The sequence below is a fragment of the Diabrotica virgifera genome, chromosome 10 (genome assembly GCF_917563875.1).
Source record: "Diabrotica virgifera virgifera chromosome 10, PGI_DIABVI_V3a".
NCBI lineage: Eukaryota > Metazoa > Arthropoda > Insecta > Coleoptera > Chrysomelidae > Diabrotica > Diabrotica virgifera.
This window is the reverse complement of record NC_065452.1, coordinates 23,736,541-23,745,319: the sequence shown is the minus strand read 5'-3', so window position 1 is coordinate 23,745,319 and position 8,779 is coordinate 23,736,541. Positions and strand designations below refer to the sequence as shown.

General features: G+C 39.9%; 1 long non-coding RNA gene across 1 annotated transcript; it reads right to left on the bottom strand.

Annotated features, from left to right (window-relative positions):
- Positions 1-3,090: 3,090 nt before the first annotated feature.
- LOC126878611 (uncharacterized) lies at positions 3,091-8,397 on the bottom strand. Its single transcript, XR_007695710.1, has 2 exons — positions 8,252-8,397; positions 3,091-3,316 (listed from the first exon to the last, which is right to left on the bottom strand). It is a non-coding gene; the product is annotated as an uncharacterized LOC126878611 (long non-coding RNA).
- Between the last annotated feature and the right edge of the window lie 382 nt (positions 8,398-8,779).

The window sequence follows — 8,779 nt, the reverse complement described above, 5'->3', positions numbered from 1 at the left end:
AAGCCGACCCTGTATACAACCATGAAGTATTGCAGCAACATTTCAATGTGTTACAAGATTCCTGTTTATTTGAGACGCAAAAACAGAATTTGTAAGAAGTGTTGACAAAAGTACAGTTCTAATGCGTAGATAAACTTTCTAGAACAAATCTTGAACTGAAAGTTGAGTTCTTGTCAACTAAGCATCCCTAAGGATCAAAATCGCTCGGTACTTCCGTCGTATTTTCCCCGATCTGTGGCTTCAGACCGAAGCGCAGATCAGTCCGGTTTGATTTCTTCAAGCGTGAAGATCGCTTGCCGACTCACCCCAAAAGGGCGTGGTGCCTTTTGTTACCCGCCGGTAAAGGGTATAGTATGTCGTTCTGGAAGATCTAGTGTGAGGGCACGATGTTTTTTTTTACCCCGTAGTGAAGTTGGGTGCTCTTACACTGTGTTTGAGTTGTGACGCAGTACTATACGCCGGCGTGGTATGAAGTCCCTGTATCTTGTCCAAGTTCCTGTTTAAATGAAGTCTTCCGAGTCCCGATTGATGTCCTGATGTAGACATTTTGAGTTCCAGTCCCGTGATGTTTATCCAGTTGATTGCCCCGAAATAAAAAGGAAGCCATGAAGCCCACCTCAGGTCGATGACCCTGCTTGTTTGTAGATGAACCCCCTTTCCGTGTAGTTTGTGACGTGTGATAAAGGATTTTGTTTAAATATGGTATGATATATTTTTTTAAATTTTGCAAGGATCCCAAATGGATAAATATTTTTGTTGGTAAAGAGTTTTGAAAAATAATAGTTGTTTGTGCTTTCATGATGCAACTTGTAAATTAAAATGACAGTGACTTTGACCTTTGACAGCTGCGTCAAAATTTTGTTTTGACATACACTGTCCAACAAGTTCTTTTGTCATTCTTTTGTTATGTTAAATTGAAGATTTTTTTTGTAATGTAAAAGATTTGTAGATATTTTGTCCTGTAAAATCATTTCCTGTTAAAAGTTTTTTTGTTTGTTTAAAAAAAAAACCACCGTAAAGTTTTAAATAAATGTTTGTGAAAGTGTATCTATCATCTCATTTATGTAGCCTTTGGAAAAATTTTAACAGAAAACTAATGCAACTGTATGAAAGTTTTAGTTCAGAAGAAAAGAAAGAATATGGCATAGAAGCCAATAATAAGGAAAGATGTTGTCCCAATGTAACCCCAAAGAGGAATCAATGATGATTGTCCCCCCGATTGGTACCCGTAAGTAAGAAAGTATCCAGTAAGTACCCATAGGTGAAATAGAGGATTTATTTCAAACGGCGTCCCTTTTTGTTAAATAGTAGAAAGATCCTCTAGTCAGAGTAAGTACCCTTTGTATTTAGTTATGGTAGTGTAGTCATCTTAACACCCCTTCACCCTCCCTAACGAATCTACGACCTACCTCCCGCACAACAAATGAGCTGCCGTCCCGCAACGAGGCTTTATGTGTCTGCTTCTTCTTCTTTAGCCCCATTCTTACCCCCCAGTATCTCTATAGATAGTCTTTCCTTGTTCCCATAAGAGCAGACATGTAAAACGCTTCAAATGGCGCCCAACGTGGGGCTTAAAAACGCTTCAAATGCCGCCCAACGTGTGTGGCTCGACTCATTTTTGGCCTCCTTCCGGCTCCAGTTGTTCGCAAAATGCAGCAAATGTCGCCCAACGTGTGAGGCCGATTCATTTTTCTGCCTCCTTCAGTATCCAGTAGTTGTCTTGTCCAGTTGAATGCTTCAACTGGCCCCGACAACGTGGGGCGTGTTATTTCTACCCCCTGACCCCATTAGCATGTGCCCACTACCATATCCCTTTAGCCTCCTTTCGGTCTCATTTGTACTACAACTGTTAGGCAGTGCCCGTCTTGGGTAGCCGATCTCAGTTTGTGGTGCAGGTGTTTCCGATAACATGGAAGCTCGACTCGTGTCATGTTTTGTATGCCCACTGTTACAAGTCTAGCTTGTAGACATGTTCAACTAGTAGTTAGCCTATCTACTAGTCCCCAATGTCTTTAGCCACCCCCCACTTAGTGTTACATTTGTAACGTACACCCTGAAGTTTGACCCGAGTAAATATCGCCCAAGTCTTCCCATGTAGTTTAGCCCAGATTCCTCTTGTCTTGCCCCCCCGAAACTGTTTCATGTCTTTTAGTGCCCCCGAAACTGTTTCAGTCTGTTAGTCCCCATGAAAGAGCCCATTTTTGTAGTTTTTGTTGCAAAAGTTAATAATTTTTCCAAAGAGGTGTAAGTAAGTACACATTTTGTTGTGATGTTGATTTGGTCGTGCTGTTGATTGTATGGGCATGTACCATTTCATACATCATAGTGTATTTAACTTGTAACCCCATATGTATACTGGTATTGTATTGTATTGTAAGTATCGTAGAACAGAATTGTATGTTATTGTAGCGTACTAACTGTATTGTATTGATATTGTACCCAAGTTAATGATCTGAAAACCGATGAGTTATCTTATGAACTTTTCATAAGAGGTTTTAATGTCCAAAATAGGACTGTTGAAAAAAAAACAAGGGGCAACACAGACAAGGGGGGGGCTTTTTCAGGGGCTAACTTCTACACTTCAAGACAGTTATTCTCAAACAGTGTCGACAGAGAACGCTATCTTCAAATCTAAAAGTGACAGCTTTTCTCCTGGCTGCTTGAAAAAAACACAGAAGTGGGGGGCCTCTCCACGGTTTCCCTCTTCACTTCTTCACGGGGCCACTTCTCAAGGGGATGACTTCTCAATGGGATGACTTCTCCAACTAACCTGTGGCATGACATACACCAACAGAGATAGGCTTCGCTGGAAAAACAAGGGACTACTCTCACAATTTTGTTTTGACATACACTGTCCAACAAGTTCTTTTGTCATTCTTTTGTTATGTTAAATTGAAGATTTTTTTTGTAATGTAAAAGATTTGTAGATATTTTGTCCTGTAAAATCATTTCCTGTTAAAAGTTTTTTTGTTTGTTTAAAAAAAAAACCACCGTAAAGTTTTAAATAAATGTTTGTGAAAGTGTATCTATCATCTCATTTATGTAGCCTTTGGAAAAATTTTAACAGAAAACTAATGCAACTGTATGAAAGTTTTAGTTCAGAAGAAAAGAAAGAATATGGCATAGAAGCCAATAATAAGGAAAGATGTTGTCCCAATGTAACCCCAAAGAGGAATCAATGATGATTGTCCCCCCGATTGGTACCCGTAAGTAAGAAAGTATCCAGTAAGTACCCATAGGTGAAATAGAGGATTTATTTCAAACGGCGTCCCTTTTTGTTAAATAGTAGAAAGATCCTCTAGTCAGAGTAAGTACCCTTTGTATTTAGTTATGGTAGTGTAGTCATCTTAACACCCCTTCACCCTCCCTAACGAATCTACGACCTAGCTCCCGCACAACAAATGAGCTGCCGTCCCGCAACGAGGCTTTATGTGTCTGCTTCTTCTTCTTTAGCCCCATTCTTACCCCCCAGTATCTCTATAGATAGTCTTTCCTTGTTCCCATATGAGCAGACAAGTAAAAACGCTTCAAATTGCGCCCAACGTGTGGGGCTTAAAAACGCTTCAAATGCCGCCCAACGTGTGTGGCTCGACTCATTTTTGGCCTCCTTCCGGCTCCAGTTGTTCGCAAAATGCAGCAAATGTCGCCCAACGTGTGAGGCCGATTCATTTTTCTGCCTCCTTCAGTATCCAGTAGTTGTCTTGTCCAGTTGAATGCTTCAACTGGCCCCGACAACGTGGGGCGTGTTATTTCTACCCCCTGACCCCATTAGCATGTGCCCACTACCATATCCCTTTAGCCTCCTTTCGGTCTCATTTGTACTACAACTGTTAGGCAGTGCCCGTCTTGGGTAGCCGATCTCAGTTTGTGGTGCAGGTGTTTCCGATAACATGGAAGCTCGACTCGTGTCATGTTTTGTATGCCCACTGTTACAAGTCTAGCTTGTAGACATGTTCAACTAGTAGTTAGCCTATCTACTAGTCCCCAATGTCTTTAGCCACCCCCCACTTAGTGTTACATTTGTAACGTACACCCTGAAGTTTGACCCGAGTAAATATCGCCCAAGTCTTCCCATGTAGTTTAGCCCAGATTCCTCTTGTCTTGCCCCCCCGAAACTGTTTCATGTCTTTTAGTGCCCCCGAAACTGTTTCAGTCTGTTAGTCCCCATGAAAGAGCCCATTTTTGTAGTTTTTGTTGCAAAAGTTAATAATTTTTCCAAAGAGGTGTAAGTAAGTACACATTTTGTTGTGATGTTGATTTGGTCGTGCTGTTGATTGTATGGGCATGTACCATTTCATACATCATAGTGTATTTAACTTGTAACCCCATATGTATACTGGTATTGTATTGTATTGTAAGTATCGTAGAACAGAATTGTATGTTATTGTAGCGTACTAACTGTATTGTATTGATATTGTACCCATGATGAAAGCATTGATTTGAATTTTTTTGAAAATATTGATGAAATATATATAGACAAACAGTTGAATAAAAAAAGTAACGAAAAATTTTTTTGAAAATTTTGATTAAAAGTAACGTTAAATATTTTGAATATTGAATCCAATTATGAAGTATAACAGTATGTTGTATTTTTTGCATGTATTCCTATAGATCAACAGTTTTTTTACAGAATAATCGTTTTTTGTGATTTATTGATTTGGTCATTTGATTAGATGTGTGATGTTGTTGGTATGGTCCGTGTATGAGCTTAGCCCCGTATAGTCTGTGTGAGAGTAGTCCCTTGTTTTTCCAGCGAAGCCTATCTCTGTTGGTGTATGTCATGCCACAGGTTAGTTGGAGAAGTCATCCCATTGAGAAGTCATCCCCTTGAGAAGTGGCCCCGTGAAGAAGTGAAGAGGGAAACCGTGGAGAGGCCCCCCACTTCTGTGTTTTTTTCAAGCAGCCAGGAGAAAAGCTGTCACTTTTAGATTTGAAGATAGCGTTCTCTGTCGACACTGTTTGAGAATAACTGTCTTGAAGTGTAGAAGTTAGCCCCTGAAAAAGCCCCCCCCTTGTCTGTGTTGCCCCTTGTTTTTTTTTTTTTTGACTAATCTATCTTTGTAGGTGTCAAAAGGATGCCAGAGGTTAGTTAAAAAGAGCCCGTGAAGTAGTAGTTGAAGTCTCCCCCCCAGTGAAGTAGTTGAAGTCCCCCCGTGAATGAAGTATGTCTTTTTGTATCTGACATGTCACAAGTGTAATACTCGTGATGAAGGAAGTGTTGTTCAGCTATCTGTGAACACTTTCATTAGTAGTCGGAGCAAGAAATGTCTTATCCCGTGTGAGCTCATATAGGAACCAAATTTCAATATTGTTTGTGTTTGTAAGCCCCTGAGTATATCTAGAAGTCAAAAAGTATGTTGTTGTCTGTTTGTTTGTCTATCCCTGTTTTGTCTGGAAGTTTTAGAGCCCATTGTCTGTTGTCCCGTGTTGTCTATTAGCCCGTGTTGTCTATTAGCCCGTGTTGTCTATTAGCCCGTGTTGTCTATTAGCCCGTGTTGTCTGTTAGCCCGTGTCCGTGCTGGAGTTTGATTTTTTTTGGCGAATAGTTAGTTGACCTCTCTTCTCTTTGTTGATTGAAAGTAGGCCAAGAGCAGAAGCTGTGACAAGGCTGGTGAGGTTAGGATCTGGCCGCGTTGAGTACAGGTGAAGCTTGCTTTCGGTCGATAAATGGAAGCGGTTGTTCGTCAGAACTGTCATACTTTCCAATGTCCCTTTGGTCTTCCCCTTGCGTGTTGCTTTCATCCCCTGTTTTGAAAAAGTAGCCCCCCGTTTTAAAAATAAAGTCCACCCCCAGTCTTGAGAAATGAAATGCCCCCAGTTTTGAAAAGTAAGTCTATCCCCAGTTTTGAAAAGTAAAGCCCAACCCCCCTGTCTTGAAAAATGAAGTCTATCCCCTGTTTCGAAAAGTGAAGTGTAGCCCTGTTTTGAAAATGAAGTCTTTCCCCAGCTTGTGATTTGAAAATGAGAGAGTTGTCTAGTGAACGTTCATGAAAGGTTCTTATGTCCTGGATTGGACTGTTGATTGAAAACGTAATGATGTAGTGTTCTCTATATCATATGTTGCGTTCATTTCCCTTAGTCTTGTTTAAAAAGTTTGATATCCTGTTTGAACCCAGTATACTAGTCTTTTTGGTCTTTTGTTGTTGTCACACATACCCCCTCCCCCTTGTTAGTCTTGTTTTGATTTTAGCCCTTGTTGTTGTCATATACCCCTTAGTCTAGCCCTGTTTTGTTTGAATGAGTTGTTGAAGTAAGTTGTTGGTGAGATTTTGTCTCACTGAGGTATTTAGATTGGATTGTCTAAATCCTCATTTTTGCTGAACCGTTGCCAACAAAATTCCCTGAAACTCGCTAGGCGTTTAGTGGAGTTTAGGCAGATGCCTATCTGCTGAGCCTAGAGCTCAAATGATTTTTTTTAGTTTTTGAGAACCGCTCGCGGTTAGGCAACGAGGTGACAAGGCTGTGTCTGCCCTGGTATGTCACTTGTGTTACTGCTGTGGATGTCAGCGAGGTCCACACAGGGCACAAGTTTAGTTTCTTTCCCAAGGCACAGAAACTCTTGTCACCTACAGTTCTTTGTAGAGTCAAGAAACATTTAAGTCTACTCGACTTTAAAGAGTCTGGCGATTGATGGCACGCTAGCCCAATCCCTAACGACTTTTTTGTTTTGTTTAATCCCCACTAGCCATTATCTAAATATTTTGATATTGTTGTCCTGTCACACCTAAGATGTCCATGTTGGATTTTTTTCTGTTTGTTATCGAAAACTGGATAATCTTATCCAGGTTTCTCTTTTGCGCGGAGGCTTTGTAGCGTTTGAAAAAACTCCAACATTAATTTAATATCCCAATTCCCAAAAAGAATGTCTATTTTTTTAATTTATTTTGTGAAGTTCAATATCATTATAAGATCCCAAGCCGACCCTGTATACAACCATGAAGTATTGCAGCAACATTTCAATGTGTTACAAGATTCCTGTTTATTTGAGACGCAAAAACAGAATTTGTAAGAAGTGTTGACAAAAGTACAGTTCTAATGCGTAGATAAACTTTCTAGAACAAATCTTGAACTGAAAGTTGAGTTCTTGTCAACTAAGCATCCCTAAGGATCAAAATCGCTCGGTACTTCCGTCGTATTTTCCCCGATCTGTGGCTTCAGACCGAAGCGCAGATCAGTCCGGTTTGATTTCTTCAAGCGTGAAGATCGCTTGCCGACTCACCCCAAAAGGGCGTGGTGCCTTTTGTTACCCGCCGGTAAAGGGTATAGTATGTCGTTCTGGAAGATCTAGTGTGAGGGCACGATGTTTTTTTTTACCCCGTAGTGAAGTTGGGTGCTCTTACACTGTGTTTGAGTTGTGACGCAGTACTATACGCCGGCGTGGTATGAAGTCCCTGTATCTTGTCCAAGTTCCTGTTTAAATGAAGTCTTCCGAGTCCCGATTGATGTCCTGATGTAGACATTTTGAGTTCCAGTCCCGTGATGTTTATCCAGTTGATTGCCCCGAAATAAAAAGGAAGCCATGAAGCCCACCTCAGGTCGATGACCCTGCTTGTTTGTAGATGAACCCCCTTTCCGTGTAGTTTGTGACGTGTGATAAAGGATTTTGTTTAAATATGGTATGATATATTTTTTTAAATTTTGCAAGGATCCCAAATGGATAAATATTTTTGTTGGTAAAGAGTTTTGAAAAATAATAGTTGTTTGTGCTTTCATGATGCAACTTGTAAATTAAAATGACAGTGACTTTGACCTTTGACAGCTGCGTCAAAATTTTGTTTTGACATACACTGTCCAACAAGTTCTTTTGTCATTCTTTTGTTATGTTAAATTGAAGATTTTTTTTGTAATGTAAAAGATTTGTAGATATTTTGTCCTGTAAAATCATTTCCTGTTAAAAGTTTTTTTGTTTGTTTAAAAAAAAAACCACCGTAAAGTTTTAAATAAATGTTTGTGAAAGTGTATCTATCATCTCATTTATGTAGCCTTTGGAAAAATTTTAACAGAAAACTAATGCAACTGTATGAAAGTTTTAGTTCAGAAGAAAAGAAAGAATATGGCATAGAAGCCAATAATAAGGAAAGATGTTGTCCCAATGTAACCCCAAAGAGGAATCAATGATGATTGTCCCCCCGATTGGTACCCGTAAGTAAGAAAGTATCCAGTAAGTACCCATAGGTGAAATAGAGGATTTATTTCAAACGGCGTCCCTTTTTGTTAAATAGTAGAAAGATCCTCTAGTCAGAGTAAGTACCCTTTGTATTTAGTTATGGTAGTGTAGTCATCTTAACACCCCTTCACCCTCCCTAACGAATCTACGACCTAGCTCCCGCACAACAAATGAGCTGCCGTCCCGCAACGAGGCTTTATGTGTCTGCTTCTTCTTCTTTAGCCCCATTCTTACCCCCCAGTATCTCTATAGATAGTCTTTCCTTGTTCCCATATGAGCAGACATGTAAAACGCTTCAATTTTAATTTTAGTTTCTTGGTTGCTGTTTTTTAAGTTTTGTTTTTTTTTGTCTTTATCTTCAGGCCCATTACCCTGGAGTATTTTGCAAGCTTCTTTTGCTTATGGCTGCTATGTTCGGTTAGGGGAAAAATGTCATCTGCGAACTACAAATCCTCCAACTAGTTATGCAATTTCCATCTAATACCTGTTTTATTATTGCTTACTTTCTGCATGATCCAGTCCGTTATTATTAGAAATAATGTCGGGGATAGCACACATCCTTGCTTAACTCCGCTTTGTATAACTACATCTACTACCATTTTTCCCGCATGT